Source organism: Macrobrachium nipponense, chromosome 8 (assembly GCF_015104395.2).
Source record: "Macrobrachium nipponense isolate FS-2020 chromosome 8, ASM1510439v2, whole genome shotgun sequence".
Lineage (NCBI taxonomy): Eukaryota > Metazoa > Arthropoda > Malacostraca > Decapoda > Palaemonidae > Macrobrachium > Macrobrachium nipponense.
In genome coordinates, this window is record NC_087203.1 from 62,863,380 (window position 1) to 62,882,818 (window position 19,439).

At 45.2% G+C, this 19,439-nt stretch overlaps 1 protein-coding gene across 7 annotated transcripts in view; it reads left to right on the top strand.

The window, feature by feature from the left end:
* LOC135222805 (natural resistance-associated macrophage protein 2-like) overlaps positions 1 to 19,439 on the top strand; it is a 184,773-nt gene that overhangs the window by 25,778 nt on the left and 139,556 nt on the right. The window contains exon 1 of one of the 7 annotated variants that reach the window (XM_064261103.1): positions 7,981 to 8,043. The exons of 5 other annotated variants lie outside the window; for them this stretch is intronic. The gene's annotated coding sequence lies outside the window, so the exon portion shown is untranslated. Of the gene's footprint in view, positions 1 to 7,980; positions 8,104 to 19,439 lie in introns of those variants that run through there. One more of the 7 variants, XM_064261102.1, reaches the window with a different exon arrangement.

A 19,439-nucleotide genomic window follows, 5' to 3' on the forward strand; every position in this document is an offset into this window, starting at 1 on the left:
GTTCTTGGTCTTCCATACCTAGAACATCCCTTATTATTTACGCTCTATTTGATTATCCGCCTTATTACGTCTACTCAAGTGGTTATACGCGCATGTATTTCACCTTGTGTATAGCTTTTCTATCCAGACCCTAGTCTAGGTCCTTTGTATGGGGGGGCCCCGAATTGCTGACTATCTTTTGAGTGGTAGACTCTCCTTCGGGCTAGTCGCACACTCCTGGATTTTTTCTCCTGCTTTTTTACCTTCTTTCTTTCATTGTATTAGAATAACTTATATGTTTTGTTATTGTTTGGTTGTGGCGTCTGGCTTAGCCTAGGCCCTGGCTCGTAGAGCCTAGCCTACCGTTGATCAGCTCGGTCGCTTCCTCATAGCTTCTCTCTGATCAGTTGGTTTTAGCCCTATGGGCCTATACGCTACCGCTTTTCAGTTCTAGTTGCTTCCCGATAGCTTCTATCTGATCAGTGGCTGGCCTAGGCTCGGTTTCTGTATCTGAGTTACCGCCATCGTGGTCACTACGTGATCACGAGTTAGCCAGGCGCCTACCAGTCCCCCCCCCCTCCCTCCCCCCCCTCCCGCTCTTCCATAGAGCCGGGCGGGGGTGGGCCGGTCTGTCCTTGCTCGCCCCGCATGCCCGAGCCTGCCTCCCCCTCCCCCCTCCACTGGAGGGGCCTGGGAGCCCGACAGTCCCTGACTGGTTCCGACCTCTCCGCTTCTCGGCTCGGCCGGGTGGTACGTTGTGGGGGGCCCTGGCCTTCCCCCCGCCCCCCTCCGTTACTTCCATGTCGCTCCGGGTTAGCGCGAGTCTGTATGTCATCTCGCCCTTCCCTCCTTACTAGAGCTCCTCCCTATCGGAGTCCTGGTATCCAGCGGAAGGGTATAGTCCTTCATTGATTTGGACCGGAGCATACAGTAGGTCTTATATAAAACCGTACCGTATCGCTGAGTTTCTACACTCCGCTTCACTGGACCTAGTCCGGTTCACTTGCATGTAGGTTTAAGTTATCTTTAAGTTTATCTTAAGTATCTTAAACCATCCCCTCCCTTCCAATTTTACCGGATCTCTCCGGGATCATAGCCTATTCAGGCAATGCAGGGAGGGGCTATGCCCAAATTTTTTCCGAGCTCCGCCAGATAACGGAGTTCTTATGTCCCTATCTGTAAGTGTTACTACTTTAAGATACTCATGTGTCTTCCCACTTACAGGCCACTAACTGTGAGCATCCGGGATGTTCCGCTACACTTCAGGACCCCTGTGGACACGAAGTTTGCCGTCCATGCTCCATGCGCGACTCGCACGGGGACATCCAGGTCTGGTACCATGAGATACGTGTACCATATGTTACGATCTGGTGAGCCAGCTTTTGGAAGGCGTAAGTATTCCATCTCCGCATGCCGCTCCGCTTTCTTTAGTTCTTAAGTTTGCATCATTACTTAACTTAAGGCATCTAGTTTAAGTTATATTCTAAGTTTTAGTTTTAAGTGCTTCTTAAATCTAAAATATACCCTCTCTTACAGGCTCCGGCAGTAAGAGATACGGCTTTGGCTACCCTGCGGGCCTGGGTCGGAGGTTTTGGCAAGAACGCCGCCAAGGGTCAGCCCTACATACTGGAGAAGCGTTTAGCTCTGTTAATCTTCCCCGGAGGAAAGGCGACTGGTTACGTCGACCCGGTAGAGGCGGACCCCTCTATTGCCTTTATCCAACAACAGCTGGCGGCCTCTTTAACGGAACAAGACCAGGATATCTCCACGGATGTCGCAACCCTAGATATAAATGTTGAACCTATGGTAGGTATAGACGACCTGTTGGTCGAGGTAAGTAATGCAGGTACCCAAGGGTCCCCCTTGGGAGCGACTGTTTCTTCTACTCCTGCAACTTCCCCATCCTTCCCAGGCTTTACTGGTGAAGAGTTATATACTCCCCCAGCGGCTTCGGTTAGGCCTAAGATCAAGTCTAAACACATGACCTTGACGAGGACGTCTTCGTCCTCGAAGAAGACGTCTTCGTCTTCTTCTTCGCGTAAGTCTCCGGCTCATAATCCCGGCTCAGACAAGTCTAAAGGATCTAGCTCCGGCTCAAAGTCCTCTAAGAGTAAGCCTAAGGAGAAATCCCGCACCCCGGCAGTATCACCAGTTCCACTTCCTTTGGTGCCTATCCAGAGTCTCCCCTCCACCTCCGCAGCAGCTCCGGCTTTGGAAACCAATGCTGGCCTATTGCAACAGGTGGGCGACTTGGTAGGCTCCCTTAAGACGAGTATGGAACATATGATATCTCGCATCCTTTCGGACCAGAATAACTTCTCAGGATACCATTATAGCCGGCCTAAGAGAAGCCCCTCTTGCCTCTCCTTCAACCTCCAACACTAGTGGCTCTCAGCTTCCCCCATATGACTCGCTGCCCGCCTTTTCCATGAACAACCCTTGGAGAGTAGCGTCATACGCTCCCTTCCAAGATGGTCTCATCTCCATACCGGAGTTTGGAACTCGAAGAATAGAGGACTTCGAGTTCTATCCGGAAGGCCTACAGCCTCCCTTCATAGGCTACGCTAGACTCACACCGTCAGCTATGGTTAGAGATGACAGGGTACCAAAGGAGACAGTCCTCTATTCTCGGGACCAAGCTCAACGAGAATGGTTAAGATGCTTAGAGGACATGGATTGTTCAAACACCAAGATCCAACCGTTCAAAAGTCCCTTTACCATTTTCACGATGGACGAAAGTACCCCGCTTCCTTTCCTTACCAAGATAGCGAGGTCGACCATCTCGGCAGCCCAAAAAGGGGAACCTATGCCTCCCTTAAAAGAAGCAGACCCCACTTCTCCATTGCTCCCCTCAATTGGAGAATTATGGGAAGACTTGCCAAACACTTTCACAGCTGGCAAACTCAAACCTGACTGTGCTATGGAGCAGTTTGGTGAAAAGCTGCCCAGACTCCCTGATAGTTTGATTCAAGCGGAGTTTGATTCAAAAACACGACTAGCCAGGTCAATTAACCTGATGGCTATGTCTGAGGTAGCAACCATGGCTTATGTTCCGAACCAATTTTTAACTGATGACCAAAGCCCTGACTCAAACGGTGCAGTCAGACATGTTCGAGTTTGCCACTGCTAGAACAAATTGTAGAAAGCATGTCTTGCTAGAAGCAACCATTCGGCATGAACCGAATAGGTTACTTTCTTCCAACATCTGGGGCGCAGATCTCTTCCCAGGGGCTATGGTAAAGGAAGTACAAGCAGAAGCCACAAGGTTGAACCAGAGCCTTAAGGACCGTTGGGGTCTTACGGCTAGGAGAAGGCAAGACCAGACACCAAAAGGTAAGGGACAAAGGAAGACTAGACGCTTCCAACCTTACCTAAAGAAACAACAGCGCTTCCCCCAGCAAGTTACCTACAGTGCCGTTAGTGCAGGCAGCCCAGCCCATCCACATCTAAAAAGCCAAGCACAGCCATTTATGTGATATCCCCTCAGCCTCAACCCTCCACCTCATACGCTATCTCTCCAGCTTACAATCCAGCCTTCGAGAGTCAAGCTTCTCAGAAGTATGACCGCTCGAACAAGGGAGGCAGAGGTAAGCGGTCCTTTCGTGGGAGAGGATCGGGAGGCCCCTTCAATAGGGGAAAGCACTTCAGAGGAGGTCGAGGGGGTTACCAGAACCAATGAGGAACTTCAGGTAGGAGGGAGGCTGTTTCACTTTCGCCACCGGTGGAACTTCAGCCAGTGGGCTCAGAGCATAGTGTCAAAAGGGCTGGGCTGGAGCTGGTTGACGAACCCACCTCCAGCCAGACCTTTCCGTCAACTTCCTTCCAAGGAATTGACAGAGTACGCAGAGGACCTCCTTCAGAAAGGAGCCATAGCCAAGGTCAAGAGATTGAAATTTCAAGGTCGCTTGTTCAGCGTTCCGAAGAAAGGCTCAAACAAAAGAAGGGTAATCTTAGACTTGTCCCGCTTAAACTTAGCCATTCGCTGCGACAAGTTCAAGATGCTCACGATCTCACAGGTGCGGACCTTACTTCCCCGTGGGGCCGTCACCACCTCTATCGATCTTACAGACGCCTACTATCATATCCCTATTGCAAGACACTTCCGTCCGTATCTGGGCTTCAAGATAGGAGACCAGACGTTCTCCTTCAAGGTAGTCCCGTTCGGGCTCAACGTGGCACCCAGGGTGTTCACGAAGCTAGCGGAAGTAGTAGTGCAACAGCTCAGAGCTCAAGGGATTATGGTAGTAGCGTATCTCGACGATTGGTTGATTTGGGCCTCATCAGTCGAAGAATGCAACAAGGCCACACTGAAAGTGATCCAATTTCTAGAATATCTAGGATTCAAGATAAACAAATCCAAGTCCAGACTCACCCCAGAGTCAAACTTTCAGTGGCTAGGCATTCAATGGAATCTGTCCTCACACACTCTGTCGATTCCATCCACCAAAAGGAAAGAAATAGCGAAGTCAGTCAAACAATTTCTAAGTCACAAACTAGCATCAAGGAGAGCTCAGGAAAGGATCCTCGGCTCTCTCCAGTTTGCTTCAGTAACGAACATCTTAATGAAAGCCAAACTGAAAGATCTAACCAGAATCTGGCGCTCTCGAGCAAATGTCAGGTCCAGGGACAAGCTATCTTCAGTACCTCTGATTCTAAAGAACCGGCTTCGGCCGTGGGCAAAAGTCAAGAATCTGTCAGTATCAGTCCCTCTTCAGTTCCCTCCACCGGGGATCACCATCCACACAGACGCGTCCCTAAGCGGCTGGGGAGGTTACTCACAATTCAAAAAGGTCAAGGAATTTGGTCGCCCCAGTTTCAGTCAGTTCCATATAAACGTACTGGAGGCAATGGCAGTCTTCTTGACTCTGAAAAGATTACGCCCACCAAAGTACTCCCACATAAAGCTAGTCTTGGACAGCGCAGTGGTAGTACATTGCATAAACAGAGGAGGCTCCAAGTCACGTCATCTAAATCACGTCTGATAGCCATCTTCTCCCTGGCAGACAAATTCAGTTGGCATCTTTCCTCCACCCACATAGCTGGAGTAAGAAACGTCATAGCAGACGCCCTATCTCGATCAGTACCACTAGAATCGGAATGGTCTCTCGACCAGGGTTCGTTCCAATGGATCCTTCAAAGAGTCCCAGGGCTACAGGTGGATCTCTTCGCATCACAAGCGAACCACAAACTACCATGTTACGTAGCCCCCAACCTGGACCCTCTGGCTTATGCCACGGACGCCCTGGCTCTGGACTGGAACAACTGGGAGAAGATTTACGTCTTCCCCCCAGTGAATCTCCTTATGAAAGTACTAGACCAAACTCAGGACATTCAGGGTCAAGTAGCTCTAGTAGCCCCAGACTGGCCGAAGAGCAATTGGTACCCTCTGATCCTGGAACTGGGCCTTCGTCCCCTTCGAATCCCCAGTCCCAAGCTCTCCCAGTCAGTACAAACGAAGACTGTGTTCGCTTCCTCAGGGATTCTCAAAACCCTAACTTTATGGATTTCATGAAGTTTGCGGCAAAAAGAGATGCGAATATTGACCCTCAGAATATTCTTTTCTTAGAATCTGATAAAAGGGATTCAACTTTGAGGCAGTATGATGCTGCCGTCAAAAAGTTAGCAACTTCTGAGAGAGTCAGACATCAGAATCATGACAGTTAATTCTGCTATATCCTTTTTCAGATCCTTATTTGAAAAAGGTTTAGCAGCTAGCACGATTACGACAAACAAGTCAGCATTGAAAAAGATATTTCAATTTGGATTTAACATAGACTTGACAGATACCTATTTCTCGTCTATTCCTAAAGCATGTGCTAGACTTAGGCCCTCTATGAGACCTACGTCAGTTTCATGGTTCTTAAACGATGTTCTTAAACTGGCTTCCGAAACCGATAATGACACATGCTCGTTTATGATGCTCCTAAGAAAAACTCTGTTTTTATTAAGCCTAGCTTCAGGAGCAAGAATTTCAGAACTGTCGGCTTTATCCAGAGATCCGGATCATATTCAATTCCTTCCCACAGGGGAAGTGCTGCTTTCTCCGGAACGTAGCTTTTTAGCCAAGAATGAAGATCCTTTGATGAGGTGGGAACCTTGGAAGGTACTACCCCTTCCGCAAGATGTTTCCCTTTGTCCAGTTTCAACCTTACGAGCCTTTCTATCCAGGACCTCCTCTTCCTCATCGGGACCCCTCTTTAGAAGGGAAAAAGGTGGTACTTTATCCACTAAAGGCATCAGGCAACAGATCCTGTACTTTATCAAACAAGCCAATCCTGACTCCTTTCCAAAAGCACATGATGTCAGGGCAGTAGCCACCTCAATCAATTACTTCCAACACATGAATTTTGATGATTTAAAGAAGTATACCGGATGGAAATCGCCGGCAGTGTTCAAACGTCACTACCTTAAGTCCTTGGAAGCTCTGAAATTCCCAGCAGTAGCAGCGGGTGTAACCATAGTTTCCCCTGACTCTAGCTAGATTATAGTAGAAGATTCAGTCCTCCTTTCTACCTGCCTCACCCAACAGTTCGTCTATTCCTACCTTGTTCATTAACATTCACCTTGTGTCTTAGCTGCTTTATAATTGTATATTGTCCCTTTTGTATGATGAGGGACACTCATATGATCACCATATTGATCTCGTAGATGTTATCCCCTTATTTTTATGCTAGGGGATACATCATAGTACAATGGTTACGGGTTTTGTATATTAAGTCATATACATTCCTAAGATATATATTGTTTTGTGAATTATCAAATATTTTTATAAATTTATATAACATTAATATTAATTGCTATTTCTATTTTGATACATGTTATTACACAGGTTTATTGTTATAGGTAATCATTATACCTATTTGTATATATGTAAATTACCTCATATTATTATCATAATTACTTTTAAGGGTAATTTAAGCATATTTTTGATTTTGTTTTACTGTGTATTTGTATCTTTTAGCAATTATATTCATTCTTTTATTTTGTATCTTTTATTTGAGACCTAATTTGTTTTATTTTGTTCTGTTTACTTTCTTTACAATCTTGTGCTATTTCTCTGGTACGATTTCGCGCAAGCGACACGAGCTGAGCCCAGAAAAAGGAGTTTTGACGTAAGGAAAAATCTATTTCTGGGCGATTGCTCGTGTCGCCAGCGAAATACCCCCCCTACCCATCCCTTCGCTCAAGATTGTCTGCTAACTTCAGATTGGGGGGGGGGGGGGGGTGGGCCACTAGAGGCGCAGCAGTCGCAAGCATGGGATGGTGTAGTAGTAGTACGAGCTGCTCCCTCTATGGGACGGCTCCCCCCTTGGAGGGTTTTGTAGTGGGAGATTTCTATTGGCATTTGGCTCGTGGTAGTGGTCTCACTCGCCTAGTGTTCATACCGACACCCTCCTAGAGGGTGAGCGAGTCAGTTATACTGACCTTTTTCTTTATTTTATTTATTCTCTGGTATGTGTTAGTACATTTACCCTAGAAATAATAGATTAAAGGATATTTCGCTGGCGACACGAGCCAATCGCCCAGAAATAGATTTTTCCTTACGTCAAAATCCGTTTTTTTTTTAACCCTCCACTAAGGGTTGAGCATATGGCATATGCTTTTCTCATTACTGTATACGTTCTACAAAATACCTGAATAGCATTTTCTGGGTAAATAATATTAGGTGTACTGTATGTAAAAAAAAAAAATCTTGAAAAAAGGAGTAGTCTATAAGTTTACATGAATTTGTTAGTTGGGAGCAGTGTGTGAAATGGCTGCTTAATTGACCATTTTCATGTACTGCCTTTGTATAAAAATGACATTTTTTTTATTCCATCCTTGTCAGTCATTAAAAATAAAGGCATTTAAAAAATTTGGAAAATTATCTTGCAAGAAAAAGAAAGAAACTGAATATTAAAAAGGTTTTTAATGCTCCCACCGGTATCATCAGAAACTTATAAGATATGATAAGATCTTTATCGCTGGACTTAATCTTTGGGATGTCATATAAGTGTTTTTCACTGGGTGTATTTAACTGTGAACCCCAGCAGTTTTGTAAGACGCGCGTTGATAATCACTGCAGTACGTAATTGTCTTAGAACATTTTCATTCTACCGGTAGTACTAGTTAGTCTAACTCCTGGTAAGAATGTTGCCTAATGCTGGATCAGAAAATGTGAAAGTATTATTTCAATTACAGTGTGCACTAGTTTAAAAGGATACTACCTAATCGTATGTACTTCTTGTATAACTCCATAATAGTGTAACTCGGTCAATATTTTTTATGGTATTAGCGTCCCATCTCGGTGTTTGCGGGTTCGATTCTCGGCCATTCCATTGAGGAGTGAGAGATGTGTATTTCTGGTGATAGAAGTTCACTCTCGACGTGGTTCGGAAGTCTCGTAAAGCCGTTGGTCCCGTTGCTGAATAACAACTGGTTCCATGCAACGTAAAAGCACCATACAAACAAAGAAAAACTCAATATTTTTTCAATGTCGTGAATTTAATTTTTTGTTAGAAGTACTGTATAAATAAGATTGCAGTTGTGCAGAAACAAACCTTATTTATATGTGATGCAAGGTTGCCATTCCTGTTTCTTATGTGGGCACCCTTATAAATGCTTATTTAGAGGTTTGCATTAGTTAATTATTGGGTACTGTTTACTACAATAATTTACTACTGCCCTTGTCATTATGGTTGTGGTTTTATTCCTTCGATATCATGATTGAAGGACTATATGTTGTACAGTATTTGTTTTTTTTTCTGCATTTTAATGTGTAATCATGGGTGGGTGATCCATGCAGTTCTGACATTACATGTCCTAATATCGTTTGCGCTTCTTTGTGAAACAAATGGGCATGTTTGGAGTGTCATGTTTAGTAAGCTTGAAAGCAAAAAGGTAACTAGGTACGTATTGTATTTATAGAAAACATGGAAGATGGAGGGTTGAATTTTACAATATCACCCAACGCATGAGATAAACCAGTAGTAGTTATTATAAATGACCATAGTTTGAGACCAAAGTCATGTTTCTAGAATCTCATCAGGTTCGGCTGAGGGATTTATTCCAGTATGAGAACCAAAAATTGGAGCAAGGTTTAAGTAAGCAGAAATCAGAGTGAATGGCTAAAAAGTAAAAGGAATAAATCATTACATCTAGGGTTGATGAAAAGCTACAAAGAACCTTTGGCATAATTAGCAATGTGTCATTTAAGGCACTCTTACGTTGTACAGTAATACCCAGAACTTACGCGATTCAATTTGCGCTAATTCACAATGGTGCAAACTTTTCATTGGAACCTAACTATTAATTATCATACGCGAGTTCTAAACAAAGCGCGAACATTTGCGAATCCTCCAGAAACACTGCAAAGCCCTGCAGAAGTGTTTATGTTTGATTTAGTATGCACATTTTTTAAGTATCAAAGCTATTCTGCATAAAATCCTTATTAAAATGAATTGTTTTTTTTTATTTTTGTACATGCATAAATATGATACAAAGGTATTTACAGCACCTACAGTTAGTGTATATCCGTACTTTTACAAGATGCGATACCCATTCACAAAGTTACTGCCCTTTTCAAAGATGATAGCCCTTTAGAAACACTTTAATATCTGAAGTACGTACTATTGTACTACAATTAGTATAAGTTTTCATGCTTTTAAGTGTAAAATCAGTATGGAGATTTTGTGTATAGTGTTTACATTTTTTTAAATAATACAAAGGCATTACATAATTCAGTGTTTGTCACTATATAAGACCTCCATGATCATCTACTAGTAAAACATATCGGAGACATAACAAAGTTGTCATTCTGTGAAAATTACTTTCTTAACCTCGGATAAAAGTGCTGGTACAATCTTTATGTACTGTTACGTAATTACAGCACATGCAGGTAATGTACTTTCAGAAGATGTGATCCCATTCACACCTTTTTAAAGATAACACCCCTTTAGAGTTCAACCTCACATGACTTGCGTATCTCTCTCTCTCTCTCTCTCGTCCATAGTTAGCCCTCACACTACTTCATGGTTTTAGATTCAGAGACAGTGCCAAACTTATGCGAAACTTCCCCTTGCGTGAGTGGGTCTGGAACCTAACTTCGCGTAAGGTTGGGGTATAACTGTATCTCTCTACAAGGAGTCACAAGTTTAGAAGTTGCTAATGACCAGTAGAGGCAAGGAACAGATCATTGCACTTATGCACAGCATCTTATAACTTGATCATACTGTACATGTGATTAGTGTCCAAGCCTCCCTTCCACACCCAAGACCTTGGGAAGCAAGACACTGGCTACTAATAACTTAGAAAATAGACTTATGTATCCCCTCTCAGACCCCAGTCCTTAGTTCATAGAGACAGTATAGTTGTATGCCATTGTAAATCTATGAAGGACTTGAGTTGGCATTGAACATAGGACAAATGAAATGGAAAGTGGCTCTTGTGCAACTTAACTATCACAAGCATGTTTCATTATGTGCAGGCAGTGGCAGGCATGTCTTCCAACATAAACTGCACAGATGATCCATGTTACTAAGATTCTTGATCTTAAAGTTCTTGTTGTTGGGGTTTATCATCACTGCACAGAAGTTCACTCTTTGGAGACAAGTCAGCATAAAGTCTTCACTCTTTGCAGACAAGTCAAAGTTAGTATGGAAATAGGAGCAATGACTTGCTTTCATCTCAAAAAGGGAAGGTTAAGACTCTTTGAAAAACTTAATAATAAGGTCTTGGATTCAGAAATTGTAACTTGTTAGATGTAATAACAGAGAACAAGAGAAGGTTATCACATAACAACAGAACATCAGAGATTGTTTTAGTTGGAAAAGGGTCTGCCGCCTGTGAGGAATGCTTCTTCAATTGACTTGCTATTGTGTTTTATATAAGTAACTTACCAGAGCAAGCTAGATAACAATCTAAACATGTTTAAGAAGACTCTTTCTGCTCCACAACTGCCAGATTTAGCATTGTCTCTAGTTTCCTCAGCTAAGGATGATGATGGGCTCTTCAAGATACTCGTCCTTCGGCCTACATACTCATCTTTGCTTAAGTAGCTACTTACAACTTTTCATGGTTTCTTTTCTACTGCTACTCCATCGGCTCCCGCTTCTCCTTTTCACATGGAAGGTCAGCTAGTAGATCCTGCAATGCTGCCTAAATAAGTCCTTTCTTCTTCACCCAAGAAAGCCCTGAGTTAGATTGATATTTGGCTTTCAGAAAAGAGGGATCAGGGCAAAGCCATCTTTTGCTTGCTTCCTTCTAGATTGTCTAAGAGAAGACACCAATTTTAACTCCACCAGGGAAGCTCCTCTGGCAGTTTCTGCCTCCTCCCAGGGGACTTCTCTGGTCTTGTTGATTCAACTCGTAAGGTTAAGGATGAATTCTCCTCGGACTGGTTAGGGTTACTGTCCTGTATGGTAAAGGAGTAATGGATAGCTTACAAGCACTGGTTTTCCTATATACTACAGGTGTACTGAAAAAGAGGGAAGTTTGGCGTTCATAAACTTCTAAGGGCATCACCTCTTCTCAGAAATCGGCCCTACTTTTTTCACCATTGGACTGTCTACATCTTTTCCCACAAGACATAGTTCTGGGGATTTCTTCACATCTCCAGAAAGAGAGTATGCAGGATCTTTTGCCCCAATTCTCCAGGCATCCTAAGAAAGTGTCAACACAACCACCTAGGACAATTTCTCCACTTCAGATGTGGCCCTTTTGTGGCAGTTGACAAAGGTCCATCTCTAGGTCTCAATCTGGAAGTAGATTTGTCTCCAGATCTATCGGGAAATCTTCATCTAAAGTTTCAGGAAGTAACTGAAAATCCAGCCCTCTGGAATCTGGTAGGGCCAGACCACTTCCTTTTTGGAAGAGGTGGTGAGACAGAGGAGCGGAGCCATGGACAGTTGGAGTAATGAGGAAGGGGTACATGATTCCCTTCAAAGAAAGGCCACCTTTATCCAACTCTCCAGTGGCATTAACAGCCTACTCCAAAGGCTCAAAGAAGGCTGTAGCCCTCTCAGAAGAAATCTTGTCTCTCATAGAAAAAGGGACTATAGAAGTAGTAGAGAATGTAGTACCCAAAATGTCAGGGGGCTGGAGGCCCATCCTAGACATCAGCTCGCTGAATGTCACCATGTCGAAGACAAAATTCAGGCTGGAGACAAGTTTGTTCCATTATGTCTTCCATTTGCCAGGGTGTTTGGATGACATCCATAGATACAGAGGATGCATATTTCCATGTTCTGATACAGTATTCGTGGCGGGTGTGGACCAGATCCCCCTGCGAATAGTTAAAACCCGCAAATACTTAGAACCCCTCTAAAAGCTCTTATAACTGCCTATCTTGAAAGTTCAAATACCAAATGTATACCTCTTACATTCTAGTAATATTCAACCATTTACCTTTATTTTTGCAGCAAATTAAAAGTCTCTAGCACAATATTTCGATTTATGGTGAATTTAAAAAAAAAAACTTTTCCTTACGTCTGAACGGTAACTCTTCCGAAAAAATCAGAAATTTGTTCATGAAACTTACCTGTCCAGATATATATATAGCTGTATTTTTCCGAATCCGACAGAAATTTAAACACTTACGACACACGCAGTGGGAGTCAGGTGGTTAGTACCCATTCCCTTCCCGCCGCTGGGAGGCGGGTATCAGGAACCATTCCCATTTTCTATTCATAATTTTTCTGTCGCCGGTGCTGGAAACACCTGTTTGCAGCACCTCCGTCCAGATTTTGGAAACTTACTAGCTACTTGAGTATCCCTTTTGGTTTTTTCTTTGGTATCTGAATTGGATCGGTGGCTTGGCACACATTGACTTTGGATTGATTTGAATTTGGTATTGATTTTTCTTTGATCAAGATGTCAGGGTCTAGTTCTGCTAGCGCTAGATTTTGTTCTATGTCCGAATGTAGAGGTAGGCTACTGAAAGCTTCAGTAGACCCACATTCTGTTTGTAAGTTTTGCAGGGGGAATGAATGTACGTTTGAAAGTCGTAAGGAGTGTGAAAGATTAACAGAGTCTGAGTGGAAGGCGTATCTTAAGAAACTTGAGCGAGATAGGTTAAGGAGGTCTTCCTCCAGGAGTGTTTCAGGAAGGCAAGATTTTAATAATTCTCCTGCTAACCCAAACCTTCTGTAGATTATGCTCCTACCCCTGTAGTGTTGCCTCCGGCCCCTGAAGCAGTGTCGGTAGAAGGTAATACTTTATCGCTAATTCTTGAATCGATTCGTAACTTAGAATCAAAAGTGTTAGCTCTGGAGAGCAAAAGTGAAGAGAAGTGCAGTGAAAGTGCCCCTTGTGTAGTGGAGGGTGCGTCAGATCGGCCTCATTCCGCCTCTAGACCTAGACCTCTGCTTGACTCCCAGGTTACGGGGAGAGAGCATGTCGAAAGTCGAAGGAGGGTTACGAGGAACCCCCACCGATCTGGCGTGCCTTCGGCAGCTTCTGACGAACCTACCCAGACTGCCAAGGAGCGTGCGCGTGCACGTCTTCTCAAGGAGTGCTTTTCTTCTTCTGAAGCTTCCTCCCCGCAGCAAGGAGCTCTCATACCGCATCACGTTCGCTGAAAAGGACGGCTCGCGTTCGGGACGCTTTCACGGTTCCAAGTTGTTCTCCGGAACTTTGCTCGTCGCCTGATAGTGCGTTTGCTGCTTTTCCTCCGCAGAAGAAGCGTAAGGATTATTCGGAAGCGGAGTCTTTCCTAGATGTTTCTTTCGAGCGCCGCAGTCGCTCTAAGGTGCGTGAAGTGGCGGTTCCTGGGAGTAGGAAGAAGGCGTCCCCTCACCACTCGCCTGCTCACAGGATCAGCCCCTCCCCAGAAAAGGAGGCTTCACCTACAAGCAAGATTCTCCAGTCTCTTCAGCAGCAACTTCGAGATGTTTTTCTTCGAGAGAGACTGTTCCATGTTGCCGTAAGAAGGATGACAATCTTCCTGTGAAGAGGTCGAGGCATTCTCCCTCTCATCTCCTCGCTCGTCTCTCTCTCCGTTTGAGTCTCCCTCTAGAGTTCGTTCTGCTCCCCAGCAACTTTCTAGAGGAGGCGAGAAATTCGTTTCTCGCTCTCGTGAAGCGGTTGTTTCCGCTGCTACGAAACTTGTTGATAAGAAGCGCGCTTCTGTGAAAGTCAAGTGCGCTTTAGTGGACGCCGAGCGTGATTCGGTGCAAGGTAAGTGAGCGCCAGTGGACGCTCAGCGCGTTTTAGTGGATGCTCGGCGCGTGCCAGTGGACGCCAGGTGTACACCTGTTGCTGTCGAGCGTGCTTCAGTCGGCGCCAGTAGATTGGCTTCGGACGCCAAGCGCGCGCCTACGGACGTCAGTTTACCACCTCCGCAAGCGGAAGCGGAAGCGGGAACTCTTCCTGTTCGCCGCTCTTTCTCTTTTGAGAAAGCTCGTGACTCTTCCTTACTTCCTCCGACTTCTCCAGTGTCTGAAGAGGAAATTAGTGACGCTTTCGTTGAAGTGGACGAAGAACAGCAGTTGGCTCCAGTTTCGACGGACTACAAGGTTTTGACTCGTTTGCTACAGTCAGTCTTTGCAGACACTTTCCAACCTTTGCAGACACTTTCCAACTTTCTAGAGGAGGCGAGAAATTCGTTTCTCGCTCTCGTGAAGCGGTTGTTTCCGCTGCTACGAAACTTGTTGATAAGAAGCGCGTTTCTTTAGATGCCGAGCGCGCTTCTGTGAAAGTCAAGCGCGCTTTAGTGGACGCCGAGCGTGATTCGGTGCAAGGTAAGCGAGCGCCAGTGGACGCTCAGCGCGTTTTAGTGGACGCTCGGCGCGCGCCAGTGGACGCTCAGCGCGCGCCAGTGGACGCTCAGCGCGCGCCAGTGGACGCCAGGTGTACACCTGTTGCTGTCGAGCGCGCTTCAGTCGGCGCCAGTAGATTGGCTTCCGGACGACAACCAAAATTCGCGCGCGCCTACGGACGTCAGTTTACCAACCTCCGCAAGCGTAAGCGGGAAACTCTTCCTGTTCGCCGCTCTTTCTCTTTTGAGAAAGCTCGTGACTCTTCCTTACTTCCTCCGACTTCTCCAGTGTCTGAAGAGGAAATTAGTGACGCTTTCGTCGAAGTGGACGAAGAACAGCAGTTGGCTCCAGTTTCGACGGACTACAAGGTTTTGACTCGTTTGCTACAGTCAGTCTTTGCAGACACTTTCCAACCTGAAGCTCCACGTACTCCTCCCTCTCAGTTTTCGTCATCCAAAGCTACTAAGATCTCGGGCTTTGTGAAAATGAAGAAGTCGCTTTCTACGAAGCAAGCTTTTCGAAAGGTCCATGATTGGATGGAAAAGAGGAAAGCTTCAGGCAAGACTTCTTTCGCTTTACCACCTTCAAGACTTTGTGGCAAAGCTGGTATGTGGTATGAGACGGGAGAAAACGTCGGAGTTAAGCTTCCAGCCTCAGCTCAAGGAGACTTGGTAGTATTGTGGATGCCGCCAGAAGATCTTTTCTGTCTTCCTCTAAGGTCTCTTGGACGCATAGTGAGTTAGACTTTCACCTTAAAGGCCTCTTCAGGACACTAGAGGTCTTTAATTTTCTTGACTGGTGCCTAGGAGTTTTGGATGCCAGGTCCAGGAGTTCTGATTCCATCAGTCTGGGGGAGCTGTCCAGTGTATTGTCTTGCATGGACAAGGCCGTCAGGGATGGTTCTGAGGAATTGGCTGCTCATTTCAGCACGGGACTGCTTAAGAAGAGAGCACTTATTTGCAATTTTACTGCAAAGTCGGTCTCGCCAGCGCAAAAAGCGGATCTTCTTTTCGCTCCTTTCTCAGAACATCTCTTCCCCCAGTCTATGGTAAAGGACATAGCTGCCAGTCTCCAGGAGAAAGCAACCCAAGACCTTCTGGCACAGTCTTCTAGGAAGCCTACAACTACTTCGTCTTCTGGGTCCTCTGCTTTGAAGAAATCGAAGCCCTTTCGATCTGCTTCTTCCTCGAAGCCAGCCCCTCGAGGAAGAGGCTCTTTCAGAGGCAAGACTCCCGCTCCTTCCAAGAGCAAGAAGTGAGAGGGAAGTCTTTCAGCCACGGTAGGAGCCAGACTTCTACATTTCGCGAGAGCATGGGAAGAGAGAGGTGCCGACGCTTGGTCTCTGGACATCGTCAAGAAGGGGTACAGAATTCCTTTCCTGAAGTTACCCCCGCTGTCTTCGACACCAAAGGATTTGTCTCCTTCGTATCAGGGAGAAAAGCAGAAAGTGCTTCACGATCTACTAGATCAAATGATCGAGAAGCAGGCGGTGGAACAGGTCTTCGACCGGAGTTCTCCGGGGTTTTACAACCGTCTGTTCCTAGTGCCGAAGCAGTCAGGGGGGTGGCGCCCCGTTCTGGATGTCAGCAGTCTAAATCGCTTCGTTACCAAGCAGAAGTTCAAGATGGAGACACCTCAATCCGTGCTTGCAGGCCTTAAGACCGGGGTATTGGATGGTCTCTTTAGACCTTCAGGACGCATACTTTCACGTCCCCATCCATCCCCGATCAAGAAAATACCTGCGTTTGTCCTGAAAGGGAAGGTTTTCCAATTCAGGGCACTCTGCTTCGGTCTCAGCACGGCGCCGATGGTGTTCACCGTTCTTATGAAGAACGTTGCGAGGTGGCTCCATCTTGCGGAAATAAGGATCTCTCTCTACTAGACGACTGGCTTATTCGAGCCTCATCGCAAGACCGGTGTCTGAAGGACCTTCACACGACTCTGTCGTTAGCAATGTCCCTGGGACTTCTGGTGAATCTCGAAAAGTCGCATCTGACTCCTTCTCAATCCTTAGTCTATCTGGGGATTCAGATGGACTCAGTGGCTTTTCGGGCTTTTCCGTCCCAGGGGCGACAACTTCAATGCCTAGACAAAGTGTCAGCCTTCTAGGGAAGGAAACATGCTTGGTGAGGGAATGGATGAGTCTGCTGGGGACCATTTCCTCACTGGAGAAGTTTGTTTCTCTGGGAAGGTTGCACCTCCGACCACTTCAGTTCTTCCTGTCAAGCAATTGGTCACGCAAACAGGATCTAGAAGAGGTCGTTGTTTTTGACGGAAGAATAAGAGTGAAAAAGCACCTCAAACATGGTGGTTGGATCCAAAGAAGCTTGCGGAAGGACTTTCGCTCAAGCTTCGGAACCCCGACCTAGTGTTGTTCTCCGACGCGTCCTCCACGGGTTGGGGAGCAACACTGGGAGGGAGAGAAGTGTCAGGCACCTGGAGAGGGGAACAGGTTGTCCTGGCACATCAATCTAAAAGAACTTTCAGCGGTTTACCGTTGCTCTAAGGTTCTTCCAAGAGGAAGTCTCCAAACAAAGTGGTTCAGATAAACTCGGACAACACCACAGCCTTGGCATACCTCAGGAAACAGGGGGGAACTCACTCTCCTTCTCTGTTCGCCATCGCGAAGAATATCCTGATTTGGGCGAAGTCGCAAAACGTCACGATTCTGACAAGATTTGTGTCAGGCGTGGAAAACGTGCGAGCGGACCTTCTCAGTCGGCAAGGACAGCTTCTGCCGACGGAATGGACCCTTCATCAGGAAGTATGCCAGGCGCTATGGAAGCTGTGGGGACGTCCTCATGTGGACGTTTTCGCAACTTCCCGAACGAAGAGACTTCCGCTGTATTTGCGCCCCAGTTCTGGACCCGGGAGCAGTGGCAGTAGACGCCCTACTGTGGAATTGGTCGGGACTAGACATTTACGCTTTTCCCCCATTCAAAATCCTCGGGGAAGTGATGAGGAAGTTCGCTGCATCAGAAGGAGCGAGGATGACCCTCATCGCCCCTTCTGGCCAGCGGTCGACTGGTTCACGGAGGTGATGTCCTTCCTGGTAGACTTTCCAAGGACTCTGCCCCTAAGGAAAGATCTATCGGACAGCCCCACTTAGAGAGGTACCACAAAAAACCTCCCAGCTCTGAGTCTGACTGCGTTCAGACTATCAAGAAGTTGGCCAGAGCGAGGGGTTTTTCAAGACCTGTGGCAACGGCGATTGCCACCGCAAGGAGGCCCTCCTCAATCGCAGTTTACCAATCAAAGTGGGCTGTCTTTAGAAGTTGGAAGAATGAAGGAAATCCCAGTCTTCTTGAAGTAACTTCCAGTAACCTTTTTCGAGATGCAGGTACTAAAACTGTCAGCATATATCAAGTTCTGTGACAGCCAGAAGGGGGAAGAACTGGGGGAGAGCTGCAGTGTTGCAATCACGTGGTCCTGACATCCTCTCTCTCTCTCTCTCTCTCTCTCTCTCTCTCTCTCTCTCTCTCTCTCTCTCTCTCTCTCTCTCTCTCTCTCTCTCTTTTTTACCGAGATGAAAGAATTTTTATGGTACTAGTATGTAAAATGTTTACATATTGATAATTTCAGTTATTTAATAATAATAAAACTTTAATTACAAAATTCATAATGGTCGTATTTTAAAGAGATGAAAATGACCTTTCCATTTCACTTGTAAGGATAATTCCTCTTTCTTACTGAGATGAGAGAATTTTTATGGTAGATGCACGTGTTTATTATATTTTCAAATAATAATAATAATAATAGAAGTAGTAATAATACGATAACTAATTTCAAAAGAAATTCTTCCCTTTGTCTTTTTCTGTATCAATTTCCCCACCTCAACTCGAGTGACACTCAAGCTTAACAATGCTATACAATGTTCAACCGAATTTAATGGTTTTATGTAATCTCTCTCTCTCTCTCTCTCTCTCTCTCTCTCTCTCTCTCTCTCACCTGAGATGAGATCATTTTCATGTACGTGTATGTAATGAGTTTATCATTAATATTTTCCAATAATAATACTATAAGTACAAAATTCATATCTGAGTATTTTAAATACAATAATCATTCCATTTCTCTCTTTTAAATACTGTAAGGACAATCTCTCTCTCTCTCTCTCTCTCTCTCTCTCTCTCTCTCTCTCTCTCTCTCTCTCCCTCTCTCTCTCTCTCCCCACAAGATACTTGTCATACATTTGGTGTTTTTATTTCTTCCTTTTATCTCTCTCGCTCTCAGCAAAAGAATTGATAGACAGACAAACATAATTGCACAGTCCTCTCTTTCTCTCTTCTCTGGAGAAATATATGTATTTATGGGAGGGGGAAAAAGTTGCCTGCAGACGTTCATTTCAATCTATTGAAACCTAAGGAGTTATTTCTCTCTCTCTCTCTCTCTCTCTCTCTCTTGTATTTTAATGAAAATATACAGTAATTTGTGAATACACAGTGTTGCACATGAAAAAAAGTAAATTAGTGATAATTTTAGAGATACGGCCCTAAGAAAAATTGCAAATTAGTAGTGAAAAGTTCCTCTGGACATGTTTTTCAGAACGTCGTTCCGGCTTACGACGATTTTTCGGGTTACGACGCGTCTTAAGAACGGAACCCCCATCGTAAACCCGGGGACCGCCTGTATATGAAAATGTGTGCAAAAAATCTTATAAATAACGATAAGTGCCAAAATTTCAACCTTCGGTCAACTTTGACTCGACCGAAATGGTCATAAAACACA